General features: G+C 50.1%; 1 protein-coding gene across 8 annotated transcripts in view; it reads right to left on the bottom strand.

The window, feature by feature from the left end:
* LOC137462053 (protein CEPU-1) overlaps positions 1-17,380 on the bottom strand; it is a 357,852-nt gene that overhangs the window by 10,065 nt on the left and 330,407 nt on the right. The window lies entirely within an intron of this gene.

Raw genomic sequence — 17,380 nt, 5'->3', positions numbered from 1 at the left:
TCAACCGTGTGCATCCTGCTCCTAACAAATGCATGCAAAATCCACACGTGGGAGGCTCCCAGCGGGGCACACACCTCTGCATCCCACCGGCTGATGCTTTTATGGCATCTCTTCCCACACTGCAGGAATAGTGTGGTCAGAGTCCACCACCCACCATGGAAAGACCTGAGCCAGCACTGATGGTGTTCCTGTAATGCCCTGGAACAGCTTGACACAGAGAGCACCCCAGGCATCTGCCAGGATGCTGCTGCTGCAATCCCAGGTGTCACTATTGTCAACTCAAACTAGTGCAAATATGCTCAGCCGTGATGAAATCCCACCTTGGCTCTCTCTCCCTGCACCAGAACTCACAGCTGCCACCTCCACACAGCATCTCCGGGACTTTGCGCGTCCAATGCTCCCTGAACTGAGGACCCCATGCATGCACATGTGTATCCCACCGTTCCAGGTTGACCTAACTGGGAAGGCAGCCCCGTGAGCTTTGCAGAGGAGTGAAGTGAGTTTTCCTATTGATGAATTGCTCACATCCACCAGTGTCCTCAGCCCTGTTCTGAAATTCCCACCCGAGTGGCTCGTGGTGGAAACCGCTGAGCTCATCAGTTCTTAGTGCAACTGAAGGGTGAGATATGAAGGCGTTACCCCAAAATCAATATCCTTTAGAGACACAAAAATTACAGCTTTACATCCAACGGCCCTGCAGCACTGCAAAAAAAAAGGAGAGAGGGAGAAAAAAAAATTCCTTTTTGTGGCTGACCTAGAATCGGCTTCTCTGTCGCACAGCGCTGCCTGGTGATAAAGTAAGGACACAGCTGGTGGCCTTCAGATGCTCTGTGCACAAATCTGACTCTGGGCTGTGCAAAGGCTCAGATAACACGGCTTCCCAACTCACCAAAGGCCCTTTCCCAAGTTCCAGAGTCGGCTCACACACAGCAAGAATTAGCTCTTGCCATAGTCAAGCCATAATTGTGTGCCTGGTTTGATCAGGGGGCAAAGCAGCTCGAGTGTGTTTTGTTCCCCAGCAAAAGACTTCATTAAAGCAGCTGCGAGGGTCAGATTTCCACCTGCAAAAGCTCAGGAAATTGGGGGATGAAGGTTTCCTCTGTGCCTGCATTGCACTGAAGTCTGAGATATGTGCACAGTAATCAGCTGATGGAGAGGCAGAGCCTGAAGTTCAGAGACTCAGGGTCTGGCATCCTGGGAATCTGGCTACAGCCAAACAGAGCCTGCCCCAGACTGAGACAGGATGCTCTGAGCTGGAGATGACTCCTATTTCTGTCCTGTGCACAACCTGATGTGAGTCATGCTCAGATGACAATAGCATTAGGGATACCATCCTCGCAAGAGTCTCTGGCCCAGGGATGCCTCCTTAGTGCCAGCTACAGCATCTCAAATATTTAGGTGACATAAAGAGTCCCTGCCAGCTCGTAAAGCAGGTGACACCAGGTGACTAAGACAACATTCCTCTGCCCTCTCCTATACAAGTGGCTTTGCAGGAAAACCAGATCCATAATGCTGCTTCACTCTGTGGGACCACACCCTGGAAGCACCTGGAACTTGGGAATGCTCAGGGCAAGGCTTTACCAGAGCCCTGCAGCTCCAGGAGCTCTGCCAGAGGTATCAGTCCTTCTCTGCCTGAACTGATGGTGAGAACTTTCAAGGCTGTCTCTGCTTGAGCACAATTAGGAGCTGAAATATTGCAGGAATTAATGGAGAGCTCTCTCATCTCCTCAGGAGCTAGAAAACCAGCACAGCCAGCACCCATCATCATTATTATTATTAATACTAATAATATAATACAGGCTAGAAATGGAATGGCCATGGACGACACAAAAGTGTAATCCTTGCTCATCAGCCAAGGATGATGAACTAACCCAGTGTGAGCTGGGGAGATGGAAAAGCAGAGCCTGAACCCTTGTGCTCAGTGAGCAGGAGGCTGCACACAGACCACCATGCACTATTTGGGATTTGCTCTGCATATCTCTGTTAAAAGCCTCAGGGAAGGGGAAGTTTGACCATCATGGCAGTGGAGGAGTCACAGAGGCAAGGTCCTGGTGTGGCACGGAGCACCAAGGCAAGCCCAACAGATGGCCAAGCTGTGCTTGGGGTCCAACACAGCATGGATGCAATGAGGTGTGGGCAGATGCTTCCTGCATCCATATTCCTCCCTCCATGCCTTTCTCATTCCCTCACTTTTCCTTGTTTTCCCATCCTGACTCATCTCCCTTCTGACTCCTCCTCCCCATTTGCTTCCATTGAGCCTCTGACAAGATAATAACTCACCAGAAAGTGAACACATGTTCCCCAATTAATTACATGCCACTGTCCCCTGGCTCACTGTTGCAGCCATGTTCAGGTCTCTAGGACACTGTGCACAGCTTTCCCTGGCTGAAGGCTGCCTGTGATGCCATTGAAAAAGCTTCCTTGGAGTTCTTACCTGTGTCCATACCAACTCCCTGCACCTCAGATCAAGCTGAGCCAGCCCAGCCACGCAGGGCTGCAAGATTTTCACCTCTAAAGCCCAAAGGCACAAGCTTAACAGTGATCCCACAACAGGTTTGGGTGCTCAAAGTCCCACCAGTGATCCCAAAGCACTGCCCTGCCCTCTACACTGTGCTGCTGCATTTTTCAGGCACAGATCCCAGTGGCCAGGATGAGCCAAAGAAAGAGAATATTTTATGGAGATAATTTTATTAAAATGTTTACAACAATGCAGATATTGACATCTCGCTTCAATCAATAGCACAATTTATTGTCCTTCAAGGTGAACATTAAGCCAAGCTGCCCATTAGTCAATATTTACCTCCAAGGTCTATAAATCTTTATACTGGCTTCAGCGGATGTTGACAGCAGCTGATTCCAGATAAGTAAAAGTAAGAGCGTGAAACATTGCTCCTTTTGGAGGTGAAATAGTAACTAGTTAATTACAGTCCCTACAGCAATTCTCAACTATCAATTTATGGCTACTTCTGGCAATAAAAATTAACATCGTGCAGACTCCTGGCTCCGAGTGACGCACTAAACCCGAGAGCCATATATTTCAAGCGTCACCCCGATGCGGTGCTGATGGCCATCCTATAACAGTTTATGGTAAATAAATAAAACACACAAAGGTAATAAGAGAACTGTTGGCACCTGAGACCTGCTTCACCTCTCCTTCATACAGCAGTGAGAGGAAAAGTGCAGGATGGGAGATCGAGTAGAATCAGAGCAGATGGGGAAGTGGGCGGGGAAAGGAACCACCCCAAATCACCCCAAATCTCTCTCAAAGGAGGCTGGACACAGCCCCAGGTAGGTGGGTAAACGAGAGCTAAGGCTGCCTCCAGTACATGCCCCAGCCAAACTGGGGGATGCACCTGCTTCACCTCTTATTAACCACTATTACCCTCTCCTGATGGCTCATTAACATGTAAGGAACAAAGTTCAGGCATTTCTGAAATTCCCTTCCCCATTTTTGTTTGATCAGGTGAATGACCCCAGCTAGGGCAGCTTCTCCTCCGTGCACCCCCTCTTTTCAGCCCCTCTGTGCCAGCTTGAAGCTGCCATGCTCCAGTGGACAAAGATTAGGGATAATTAACCTGCTGGAAACCATCCAGTGCAATCATTCAAAAAATGATTTTTTTTTAAGATTACCCTATCGACCCAGACAAAGTCCTTTCCACCTCTTGTGAATATTGCATCCCTGAACCGCAGGCTCAAGCCCATTTCTATCTGTGACCCCCCTTTAGCTGAGTAACCCATTTAGGAAGCACACCTACGTGAGGTACGGGGTACACACCTCCTGTTCTTCATGTTCACAAGCCTTCAGAAGCGGGACCGTCTCCCCAGAAACGGGCACACAGCATATCAGAGTCTGTGTCGTGCTTACACAGGGCCAAGCCACTGTTTTTTGAAGTTTCTTGATGACAAGGAAGGAAATCGCTCCTCTGACATGCTTTTCCATGTTAATTAGCATGTTTCCGTGGCCTGATGTTGTGCGAAGCCCCAGGGGATGGTGCATTCGCTGTCTGGCACTGCACAGCACTCAGGGATGTGGGAGCTTGGCAGGAGCTCACTCCACTGCTGCAGTCTGAGGTCCCTCCTCATCCTCACGCCCCAGGGGTGGTGACCATCACCAGTTGTGTCTGGTGTCACCAAACAGAGAGAAAGCATCATGTTTTCCTTACTCAGACCCTTTACTACATTGGGTTTGGGGAACTCTCACAGCTCCTTGTGCACGGAAACACTGGCTTTGAAGGAGAGGGGTGGCCATAAAATCCTCAACATAACATACTTATCCTCCACTGGTATCAGTGTCCCCTCCTCCCTGGGGCTGTGGGAGCTTCTCCTGGTCTGTGGCCATGCAGTACTGTGGCTTTTCTTCCCCTTCCAACATTTTGGGGCATAGGTGAGCTGAAGGTACCTTGAGTTTTGTTCCAAGATACAAGGGAGGACCTGCCCAGGCCTGATTTTGTGCTGACATGAGCACAGGTGACTATTTCTAAAGGTCCTATCTCTGGGACCACAGGGTCAGGACATGGGGATTTTGACAGGCACATCCCAACACAGAGCTGTCAAGAAGGCAGGAAAGACACATTCTTCAACTTCTTGCTCAATGCAGAGCTAGAGCTAAGGCAGGACCCACACTTGTGGCTCCATTTGCTCAGTGTACCTCTGAGATCACCCTTGGAGGGGATCATATCTCATACAACAACTCTGATATTTACTATTAGGTGGGCACGTGCCACACATCTCACTAGTCACTGGGACAGGTGACCTGCAGAGACATTCCAGATGCCACCACATCTGCTGGTCACTCTGCCTGTGGTCACACAGAATCAATATATTGGCATTAACTCCAGGGATAGCGAAAGCAAGGCACTGGGGCACTGAGCAACCTGGTCTAGTGGAAGGTGACCCTGTCCATGTCAGGGCATTGGAATGAGATGGTCTTCAAGATCCCTTCCAACCCAAACCAGTCTCTGACTCCTTGCCGTGCACTTCCCTGTGGTGTTCTGGGGACACCTGCCCACTCTGCTCACCCCACCGATGCTATGCAGAGCAGCCAAGTCGCCTGAGCCATCCATTACAGCACCATTGTGAAGAGTTTTTAGCTAAAAAGTCCTTGAAAGTTTCCCACTGTGACTCGTTAAACAAGATCTTTTTCACTTTCCCTCTATTCTCTGCTAACAATATTTATACTCATTTCTTTTATTGAAATCTATCTGCCGCCTGTTCTATTAAAGCCACCTGAGTGGCAGCTCCTATTCTCCGGGAGCCTGCAGCCCATCTATTCTCCAGACAATGAGGTACAAGCAGTCTATCTTCTATTGTGCTTCCTGGCCTTCGGCTCTCAAATCTTCCATCTCAAAAAGGCATGTCAGAGACGCCTCCATGCAAAAGATTGGAATCCCGGGTTGTGGGGGCTTCCCAGTGTTGGCTGGGCTTGCTGCCCTCCCTCTCTGGGCAAACACCTCCAGGGAGATGCTGCTGTGGCACCTGTGATCCCTCAGGGATGCGTCTCCCCCATCCCTGTGCATCCTTAGCATGGATTGTGGCATCAGCCAGTGCACGGCTCGCTGCTGCCGGGATTTTTGCACGTCTCAGACAACTTATTTGTTACCAGGAATAAAAGAGGAGCATTAAACCTTTTGTTTGCAAGAAGTAGTTCCTTGGGAAATAAATGGATTATGGAAATTAATATTTAAAGAAACAAAACAAAACAACTCAGGGACCAACCACCCTTGAACGAGGCTCTAACTCAGGAGTAAATGAGTCGAATAAAGAATGAGCTCTTTTATTTCGGTGAGAGGGAGAGCTCAGAGGCAGCTCAAGGCTCGGCAAAGTGGCAGCGACTGTCTTCAGCCTCTCCCAGCCTCTGCCTCCTCCTGGGAGGAGGACACTGGACCCCAGGAAAAGGTCCAGAGGGCATGTGTCACCCTGTTAGAGCAAATTAGCAATGGCTACAGTTCACAAAGAGCTTAAATAGCCTGCAGCAAAGATGGGTGCAGGGCTCATTAGAGGGCTGCTGTTCTTAATGACACCCATTATCACCAGCATGAGCTGGATCCCTTTCTCCTTGGCCCTGGAAAGGCAAGGGTGACCCTTGTGGTGACACTGGGAGGGACTGATGCTCGGCAGAAGCTGTGACTGGCATGGAGCCACTTCCCACGGAGCTTTTCTGCCTCCTTGCAAAAACAAATGCAAAAGGTACATGAAAATCAATGCCGAGGCTCCCACAGAGCCAAGCCCTCTCCAGAGAGCTCCTGAGGAGACAGCATCTCCCAGCAGCTCCTGCCTGAGAACCAACACTGCTCCTGGCACCACTCTTCCTCCCATGGTCTCTTCCACAGCCCAGAGCATCCAATCAGGTGCCCAACACAAAGTCCTCTCTCCTTTCCTTACTTCTCCTTCCTCCCTGTGGTTTTTTCCCTATAGCTGCTTCCAAGGTGAGAAAGGACAGCGTTGCCGGAATGAAAGATTCTCCTGCATGCCCTCTCCCAGCAGCGGCCCTAATTCATTTTTCATGGCCCCTTGCAGTGACAAAAGCCGCTGCTTCTCTCTTGTAAGCGTGCGCCATGCAATAAGTCAAAGCTGATGTGCATTTTCCCCCTGGGTGCCGAAGCTGTGCTTTTGATTTAATTTGTCCTGTTGTTTGGCGCTCAGCCTTTGCTGGTGAGTTCCTCTGGAAAGGTGGGAAGTAGGGCCCCATCCATGTGGAGGGGCTGCCTAACAGATGGGGTACAGTGGGTAGTGGTTAAATAATTTGTTGCAATGCTACCAAGATGTTGGAGAGCGACAGATGCTGCTGGAGAAAATCGTTCAAACACGCATCCTGTTTGTGGGAATGCTGCTCCTCCATTAAATCCTGTCGCAACTTGGCTCCTCTGGAGCTCATCCCATTTTTGGCAGCTTTCTTGCTGGCTCTAGGAGAAGCGATGGTGCACAGGGCTTGGCAAGGAGAGCAAGAACTAAGGTTGCTCCTGCCTGTTTTTCTGCAGGTGCTTTGCAAAGAACCCGAAAAAACTCCATGGGAGATCAACCACATTCCTTCAACAACTCCAAGTGGCCACACTGCTGTGCAGGAGAAAGCATTCCCAACCCCTGCCAAACTCGAGGCACCTTGCTTTCCTCCGGATTTGTGTGAAAAAGAGCTGCTGACAGCCAGGACGGAAGGGTCCCTCTGGCTGGAAATTTAAACCCCAAGGCTTTCTCCACAGGACAAGCTCTTAAGAAGCAATTGCAATGCAAAGCGTTAAATGGCTGTAACCTCGGTTAAGCCGTATTTCAGCCGCATTAGGGAAATATCCCTCAGATGGGAAGCAAGTGGCATAATGGCATTAGAGTAAAAAAATAAGCATCAAGTGTCAGCTAAATCCATCCCCACTGCTGGCAAGAAGTCATGGGGATCTGGGAAACTTTCCCTTCTCCACACATATCCCAGCAGGCAGCTCATGGCAAGCCCGGACTCTGTCGCTGCCACAACTTTCTGCAAATGGGGGATATTTTCCATCCCTCTTTTTCCCCTGGGACCCCCTGACCACTCTTCACTCCCCAGAGTCATCTGAATCATGGCAGGGTGAGACTCGCTGTCGCCTCTCCATCATCTTTATCCCGTCTTTATTTTTTCAGACACGCTATTTTCCAGCCCAGTGGCCTTGCTCTGTCCCTTGTGTTTTATGGCACTGATATCTCCATTTCTTCAGGATCACTCACAATATTGTGGCTTATTGAGAGAAGCCAGGGAAATGCAGGGGTGGTGAGTTGGATGGGTTTGGGGCTCTGGGAGGCTGGTGAGGATGCCCTGGGCCTGGAGAGGGGGGATGGGGTGGTTGTGACAGGAATTTCAGGGATGTGTGATGCTGGGTGGCTAAGACTTGGGGACTGGAGGCTGGGCTGAGGCCCTTCCTTGGAGCCCATCATCCCCTCCTCAGGCATCTGTGTACGTATTGGCCCTGCTACAGGAGCTGGGACGGCAGCGAGAGGCACTGCTCTGCAAGGGAAATGCCATTTTAAATAACAGCAGTGTGTCACAGGAAGGGGAAAAACCCATGGGCTACAGCATTGCTCTGGCTTTAAATTATACCGTAGAAGAATAAAAATAAAAGAGAGGAAGACAGAGAGAGAGGCCAGGAGGAAAAAGAATTGCCATTGTTTTACCAAGCAGATGGGAAAGTTCAGGGGATCAGAAAAAGACTATTATTATCTTGACTCGACCGAGAGAAGATGGGAAAGGAAGAGGCATTTTTTTTCCCTGCAGTGAGGAATGCTGTGGCTGAAGTAATTTCAGCAAAGAGTTGGAAGGAAATGATGCCATCAGCTCGGGGCAGCGCCCAAGTTACCCCCACAGCCTGGGCATGCCACCACGATTTGCCTTTTTGTCCCCTTTCCCGGCAGTGACAGCACATCCCGTGCTACTATTGCTAGGCCAGGGAGGGGTAACCAGGGCACACATCTCTCACCATCTCCAGCTGCAGCAACGTGCCAGATGTACCGCCAGATGTGCCTGCTGCCAGTGGTGCTGCAGCTGTGGGCACCCCTCCATGGCACTGCTGGTCCCACCACCTTCCCAGCCTCGGGGCATGACCACCTGCCACAACTACCCAAATTTCTGCTTCCTTGTCCCAGAAACCCATTGCTTGGCTACAAGCCATTAAATACCCTAAATACACAACAAATTTCCTGCTGGCTGTTTAACATGAGCAGAACAGGATTTCTTTTTTTCTTCCAAAATGCATGTGAAAAACCCTTTTTCTGTGTCTGCAATGGCGCTACAGCTCTGTGGCTGTAGCTTCACTGTTGTTCTCCAGCTTGGTACGGGGCAGCTGAGCCACTCCGGCTGGCCAGCATGTTCCAGATCCTTGCCTTTACAAGCACAGCAGCATTTCTCAACCTCACCAGAGACAAGTAGACTCTTTTTCTACCCATATTCAGGCCAGGGGAAGGGCACAGCCCTGAGGCCCGTGGCAGTGACCGAGCACAGACATCAACAACTGATTTACAAACTGGGTCAAACAGTGGTGCAACATCTTCCCTGACAAGTGTCCAGGTGATGGAACAGGGAAACGAGGAGGTGAGTGTAAGTCAGTCCTGTCAGTGTATCCTTTGCCCACCACATCCCTCCTTGAAGCTTCTTTGCCACTCAATTTCATCCCTTTCCCTCCATCCTCACTTTCTCTCCCCCTCTTTTCCTCCCTCTAACACATGGTCTTTCCCTCAGTCCCCCCACTTTGCCTTGTCACCTTTCCTTCTCTACACCCACTTCTCTCCTGCACCCCTGGGATACAGAGAGGGGCTGGCAACCTGCCCTGCTTAATCCTGGGGCCACTGACTCCTTGGGCACTTAATATTCACGACAGAGAGAAACATTTCATGGCGAATTGGATGCACATTCAACTGGAAATGGAAATTTTATGACTCTTCTCACTCTGCGCAGCAGATTACACCAGCTGAGAAAACATGGAAGCAAATGAACAACCTGTGAACTGTAAAGTATATTAATAATGAAATCACAGCCCGGGAAATGAAGGCTTTATTCTGTTTATATTCTGCTCCATTAATGGAGAGTTCTCGCAGTAGCTCCACCCCATTAGCTGGCAATCTGCGCCCCAGGAAGAGCAAAAGGATGGTGGGGGAATGGTGGCACAGGGCAAAATTCTCCTTCCCACTGGGAAGTTTGGCTCAAAGCATTTCCTTGTGCTACCTCCATCTATGGACAGTGGGGGTGGGTGAACATGGAGTTTATCTTTGGTGCCCTACCCCGTGCAAGCTTGGGAACAAGGTTATGAGGCAAGGAATGGAGCAAATGGTGATGTCAGGAAAAAGAAAGAACAAATTTGGGTGGAAATCAGGTCCAACACCACAAGGAGCCACCCAGCAAGGAACTGGCACTGGGAAAACCATCCATAGGGAGTCTCATGTGCTTCCTTCTTGGGCTGCTCATTCCCATCTCCTGCCTGCTGTGTTTGAGCATCTCCATCTCTCCAGCATCCTTCCCACCCCTCATCACCACATCCCATTTCTCCCAGGATGGAAGTACATGTGCACCCACAGCCCCAGAGTCACACTGATAGCCACAAACTGAGCCAGGCCAGCAGGGCTTGTAGAAATAAATATTTCAGTGCTATTACCCGGCACACAGCCCTGTCCTTGGCTCAGCAGACCTGGGCCACGTGTGACACAGCCCAGCCAGGCTCTCTCCTTCCTGAAAACAACAGCAGCAGCTTATGCAAAGCACATCACGGGAGCTAAAAGGAGCCAGAGCAGAGTTTTCTATAGCTGGAGCGACCTGGTGTTGACAGAATGGGGACGCATTTCCACAGCTCAGATTTTTATAATAATACCTCAGGGGAGTCGCTGGCAAAGTTTGGCCCAAATATAATTAGTTTGCACAGCTATTAGGGGCTGATAAAAGGTTTTAATTTGCGTGGAGATCTCTGGAATCTCAGACGCTCCTGTTCCTTGCTCTTCCCCAGGCCAGCTGAATGAAAGGGGAGTCCCAGGCAGGGAAAAACACAAAGCCACGCATTTATCGGGGAAATAGGGAGTTGTGTTCAGCAGTAAAAAAGAGATGGAAAATCCAACAAGCTGACATTGCTGGTGTGTTGGGTTTTGTCTGCTTTGTCCCGCCACGCCATTAACATATCCTGTTCTTCCTGCAGGGAGATGCCACGCAGAGCACAGATCAGGGCATTTGTAACTCCTCAGTGGGTCTCACCGTTGTGGGAAAGGTGGTCAGAGACCAAGGGGATAAGGCACAGGAAAAAATTTGGGGATGCAGGCAAGGCTTCCTGTTTTTTCCCCCTATTAGGGTAGCAGGTAGCTGCTTCCCCAAACTGTGATGAGAAGCAGATCCCTCTCTGCCTCTGGCAAACTGGGGAAGTGTGACATGCATTTAGGGAATGTCTTGAAACCAAGGGGTTTTTCCATGCCCCCCCCCCCCCCCCCCCACCTTTTCTTAAGGGAAAGACATTGCCTCATTTGTAGCTGGAAGAGGTCTTGTTATTTTTGTACCAAGCTGCATATTTTAGAGGTAGCTATGCCAAATATGCAAAATCAGCTCCAAGAGTTCATTTCCACCATGCAGGGAACCAAAAATATTACTTTTATACACATAAAAGTACATAATCTTCCCATTGCTTTGAACAAGTAGGAGGAACTAGGGTGCATCAGGAAGGGATATGCTAAAAGAAGCTCCCCACATGTCACACTAACCAAGTTTTAGTCATTCCTTGGAGAAAGAACAACTTGGAGCCCATGCCATGATTCCACCAGATTCTCTCTCCTGCTCAGTCAGATCCCTCTCCCATGGGAGCTGATGGGGAAGCTGCTGGCACTCAACAGGCTGTATATTTCCCCTGATCCCTGTCAGGATCTTGCTAGTGGTCATATGGGTCCACACTCTTCTCAAGCAACCCATGGCAAAGCCAGATGCCTCCATTACCACAACCACACAAAAAAACCAGTGTCCATCCCAAAGTCCTGCTTCTCCATGGCCACTTCACCCTATTAATTTCTCCTATTTGTATATCCTACATGATACAAGCAGAGCTGGACCACTGCTGACCCTTTGCCCGGCTGCTCCATGTGGCACATGTTGATTAAAGGAATATCAAAAGTGGTGGCAGATTTACAGGTTAACAATGATTTAGTGGAGAGCACCGCAGCCAAATTAATGCCAGCTATAATGTAGTTTACCTCATTAAACAATGCACACCAAGATCCTGTCTGTTGTAAAACAATTGGTCTCTGAAGCCTAGTGTTCATCTTCCAGGGTTGCTGGGAGATAATAAATGGGTAATATTCCGGCGATAATGGTAATGGAGTCACGGCTCAGAGCTAATATTATGGCAAAGCAGTAATTATTTCAACAGTAAACAAGGGGACAGTTGAGCTGCCGACAGGATTGGAGCCAGTTGAAATGCTCCAGTTAATACAGTGGAGCCCAGGCTTGCAACTGCCTCTAGGAAGGCGGACAAGGTGCTTGGCCATCAAGTGTGTCAGTTGAACCTCTGTTGAGTCACCCAGACCCCAAAAGACAGGAGGGACACATGCAGTAAAGTGAGGCGGAACAGCATGTACAACATGGTGTCCATCCCATCCCATCCCATCCCATCCCATCCCATCCCATCCCATCCCATCCCATCCCATCCCAAGCAGAGCCAGCAGCTCAGGCTGGGCTCTGAGCTCCATCACACAGCAGGAGCACTCACTTCCCTCCTTTGACACATCACTCATTTTGGCTCAAAGCAAATCTCTGAAGCAGAAAAGAGGCAGAGCAGAGACACAAGACCCAGGATGAACACAGAAGGAGCCTTACACGAACCATCTGCTCCCTCTGAGAGGTATTTCCCTGCTAAAAGGGCCAGGAGAGGACACAGCTCTCTGGTCTTCCATTAATGAGGTGACACGAGGCTAGGCTAATGGGAGCAATCTCACAGCACGTGTAGCTGATCAGGGGAGGAAAAAGGCAGCACAGAAGCAGGAAGAGATTTTCCCACCCAAGTGGATCCCCCATCCCCCTGTGCCTCCCAGCTGGGCTCCAGATCTGGTGACCAACCTATAAATATCCTCTGCCTCCTCTCCAGGGAGGATGAAGATAGCAGGCAATGTGCTTAATGGACAAACCTCTGAGATGGGAGGATGTCTCCCCTTCCCAGGGACAAGCACCTCTTAAAGCTAGATATTTTTTGCAGATGTTTGTCCTCTTGTTTTAAGCCTTGCCAAGAGCCAGGGAGAATCAATATATCCAAATATACCAGACTTCTCCCAGAGTCCCTTTGCTGGTTTGCTGCTGATGTATAGACAGATGATCTCATGAGACCTCTGCCACATCAGGCCACCGTGTCTCATCTATCTTAAGTGTGTATACGAGCTGTGATTACTGCTGCGTCTGAGTGCCTCACGTCTGGAATGTGTTTGTCCTCCCGCAGCTCTGTGAGACAAGGGACTGCGATTGTACCTCTTCCAGGGAGGCCACGGAGGTTAAATGGGCCGATCATGGGGGATATCCTGGATGTGGCCACATCAGGTCCTCCGAGCATCTCCCCAGTCTCTGCCTTGTAGCACTGAGGCATCACCTGCTCCACAAATGACAGCTCAGCCTCAGCTCAGGACTCCAGCTCTGCACAGGATCCAGCTTTCAGCACCCAGCTTAATCCTGAGATTAATGAGGGATTCCCACCACACAGACCTCTCGATCAGACCTCTTACTAGTAAATACACCATCAGCCAAACCATAATGTTTTCCTACCCTGGCAGCCACTGTCTTAAGCCTCACACCAGAATCCATCATACTACAGCAATATTCAAAAAGCAATTAGATAAAACCATGGCAGAAAAGTCCATCAAGGGTCATTAAGGATGACGACTTGGATGCAGCCTCTGGCTTGGGATGTCTGTGTGTGGCAGAGCGGTGCTGGATGAGCCAGTGGAGGGATCCACATGCACACCCCCAGTTTTACACCCTTTCCTTGTGTCCCTAGCCCTGTCATAACCCCACTTGTCTACCCACACAGCCCTCCTCATCATTACTGCTAAACTGTGTCTGCTTCTCCTGAGACAGAGGCTGCTGAGCCTCCATTCCTCCTGGAAGATCCCTCACTTCAATTCTTTGGCACATTTCACAAGCTTAATGTGAGGCATGACTAGTTTTGTGTCTGCAGCACAGATAAATATCCCCTGGATAGCTCAACGTGGTGCCACTCTCTCTGCCAGTGCCTTGGCGTCACCCTGAGCCCGGTGGCCCGGCGTGCTGTGCTTTTTCCCAGCCAAGAAATTTCAGCCTTCATCCACGGAGAGATGAAAACTGGCCTGACAATATGACAATCGCCATGACAACATCAGTTACCCCCCAAAAATAAATAAAAAGCTCAGTAACTATGGAAACACCTGAGTGACCAAAACCAGGCTATTAACTAGAAGACCTCGCCGCAGTTTACAGACAGTGTCAGCACTGATGCTGGGGACTGCAATCCAGCCAAAGACTTGGAAACACAGACGTGCTCGGCACCTAAGGGTGCAAAATGGATGTTTATAGGCACAAAGAGCATTGCCTTTCAGACCTCTTAGTCCAGGTCTATGCAACTTCTACCTCCTCTGGGCACGTGCTGCTGCCTTCATGCCAGGCCACTGTTATCTATGGAATTCTCTCCCTTTTTTGGTCCTTCCCTTCACCCTCAAGATGCTCCTCTTAATTGCCATCCCAAGGGGCTGAGCTGCCCCATCCCATGCCAGATCTTGGCACCTCACAGCAGTTTCAGAGAGCTGAGTTTTGAAGCCCCAGTGCCTGGCAGCTCTGCTGGTACTTGTGATGCCAGCTGGAGCATGCAAGCCCAGGACAGAGCCTCAAAGCTGTGATGCCTCCTCTGCTGAGGCAGAAGAAGCTGTGACTCCAGCAGCTTCACTTCTTTTTCCACCTCAATCTGTTCAGCTGAATTAACAGGAATTGCTGTGAGTTAATACAGCATTACTTGGAGGGAAATAAAATAAGACAGAGAGAAGTAAGGCAGAGGGACAGAAGACAGACTGTATCACACCTTATTTGGACTGGTCACAGGCTCACAAAATGCTTCTCCAGGGCCAGCAGCCTGCTTTTGTTCATGCAGGAGGATGAGGATGGGCACAGGTAAGACCAAGGTCTGAGAACTGATGGAGGCACCAACAGGGCCAGCATGCCTGCGTTTCACAAAATCAGAAGCAGAAAACTCTCTTGCTCAGGTTCACTGAGCTCTTGAGTTATACCATGAACTTGGTCTCCTCATCCTAGCTGCAGGAACTCCTCCAGCCCCCAAACCAAAGAGAGCTTCCAAAATGGTCTTCATGACTCCTAGAACATGGCAACAGCTGCAGGCAGGAAAATTCAGCAGAGTTTACCAGCCCAAGCCACTGAATTCAAATTCATTGGAGCAGAGACAGAACAGCCAAGCAGTCAGAGGAGCCTGGAGTGGCTGGCAAAGGGTCTCAAGTGAGATCAGTCACCAGGGAGCTGGACTGCTCTCGGTGTATATCCTCTGAAAGTCCTGCTCATGCACTCCCTGGTGAGCAAACACTCTTATTTGCTCCATTTCCCACCAAGAGGTGCACTGTGTGCTCGCAGGTGCCAAGGAAATCATAAAACCTGTGAAGTGCCTTTGCACAGAGCAGCACTCACCAGTGTCAGCTTGGGCACCAGTCCTTCAGCTCCTGGAGCAGCCATGCCTGGCACACACAGCGCTGGCACAGCCTGTCCCAAGCAGCACTGCTGAGAGCCACTTCCCTACCCACTGTGTAAACCCTTAAATTATGCACCAGCATTCTCTCAAACAATTCTCGTTCGTCCCTTTTCTCCACCACTTCAAGAGAGATGGAGGAAGATGGTGAGAAGGTACAGGAGGCAGCTCGCTTAAGACTTCCCATGGGATGAGTAGAAGAACAACCAAGAGGGGCCAGCAGCAAGCTTTGGGTTTTGCTAGCCCCTGGCACTCTGAATTAGAATGTATCCTACATCCCAGATCTGCTATAGCACCTCTGTGCATTTTCTCTGGCTCTCATTTCAGTCCTCACACTTCCGATCTTCCTCTTTGCTCTGTGTGGTGAATGCAAAACGGAGAAGTAGAGGTTCCCCTTGGTGGCTTGGCAGACCTAGAAACAGAGGAGCTGCCCATGGAGATGGGCTGCCGTGGAAGTTGTCTTGGGCCACCTCTGGGCTCATCACCCTCCATCAGCAGGAGACCGGGCTCTGGTAAATCTCTGTCATCATTTGTTCCTTTGAGTTTTGAAAGCAGAATGCCTAATCATGGCCAAAATCAGGAAAGAGCTGCTGCTGTAAATTACACAGCGCCACAGGTAATTTCTGATTAGCTCACTCTTCCTCTCCTGGTGCATCCTCAGTTTCCATAGCAGCTAAGTCCTAAGTAAAATGGAAACATCTGGTTCAAGCGCATGTAAAGATTCCCTGGGGAAAAAAACCTGCTGGATGGCAGCAAACACAGAAAATAGCCCATGTGAAAGACAGAGGTATCAGGAGCTGGGAGCCTGGTTAGGACAGGATGGATGGCATGTGGGAGAAGGCAGAAAGGGGCACATGAGTGGGCGACAAGGGTTCTGGGGAGCTGGAGGGGATGTAGGAAGGAGAGTGGGGCTGTGGGAAAACAAGATGTTTGTGAAAAACAGGTACTGAGGAGGCTGAGCAAAACAAAAATATGTTGTCAGGGTAGACAAAGGGAAGAGAAAGAAGAAGAGGCTTCAAAGTGGGAACACATGGACTGCCTCAACCATAAATGCTGCCTGATGGTGACACACAGTGACAACAACTTTGATTCTATAGAGAGATGCTCAGGGATGGGGAGGAGCACATGGATCCATACACAGACCCTGACCAAAGCCACCAGCTCAAAAGCAAGACCACCTACAGTGGATAAGCCAACATGTGTAAGCTCTGGGGGAATGGTTTGTAGAGCCTCCTGTCAAGGGAACGGGCTGAGATGCCGCCAACTCAGCTTGCTCTGCCTGGGCTTTGCAGAGTGATGGATCTGGCCCAGCCGTTCGCTCCAGCACAGACAAATAGCAAAAAATCAATGGAGCTGCAGCGAGACACCGCAGCCCACGTCAGGAGCTGAGCAGGGAGAGCAGCCACGGCGCCATCCTCCACTGCCGCCCCTGCGTCAGCTCCTTCTGCTGCCGGACAGCCTGGCTGGGTGTCCCCGAGGAGAGCTTGAGGCAGTTGTCTGGAACAACAGCCCACGTTGGTAAAACCTCAGGGGAAACACGACTCTGAGGTGGAACTGAAGCGCTTAGACAGGATCAGAGCATCAGAGCCAGGCATTGCCGCTTGGCCGCACGGCTCATCCCACCCAGAGCCTCCGGATCTCACCCCCAGCTCACCCACGAGAACCTTGCAACCGCCTGGGAATAACAGGGCAGCAAAATGCAAAGCAAATGCCAAAAAGCAGCTGGGAAAGGGGGTTGAAATTATACGGTCCTGCACGCCTGGGAATTTGCTTCCCAGCAGTCACACCCACACAGTTCTGCTGAGGGTTTGCTTACCAATTAACAAGGCCACCAATTAATGCTTCATGTGTTTTCCTGTTCATTTGCACTATTTACAATCCTCCTGTGAAGCAACATGTAAGAATTGCCTGAAACATTTCCAAAACATGGCCAGACAAGCACATTCAATGTGCAATGTGAGTGCCCCATGCAGGAACTCCATGATCCTTGTGTGTCCCTTCCAACAGAGAGTATTCCCTGATTCCATCAATCTCTAAGCACGACTACCCCAACCTGGCACCTACAGCCAGTCCTCTTCCAGACCACCAGGATGGATGCTCCTCCACCAATATCACCAAGTCCTGTGTTGAGTCACACCTTTTGGTACATTTCACCTTCTCCAGGCAACAGAATGAGCCACTGACCCCTCCCCAGA

The sequence above is a fragment of the Anomalospiza imberbis genome, chromosome 24, assembly GCF_031753505.1.
Source record: "Anomalospiza imberbis isolate Cuckoo-Finch-1a 21T00152 chromosome 24, ASM3175350v1, whole genome shotgun sequence".
Lineage (NCBI taxonomy): Eukaryota > Metazoa > Chordata > Aves > Passeriformes > Viduidae > Anomalospiza > Anomalospiza imberbis.
The sequence above is the reverse complement of the archived record's forward strand: the minus strand, read 5'-3'. Positions and strand labels throughout refer to the sequence as shown.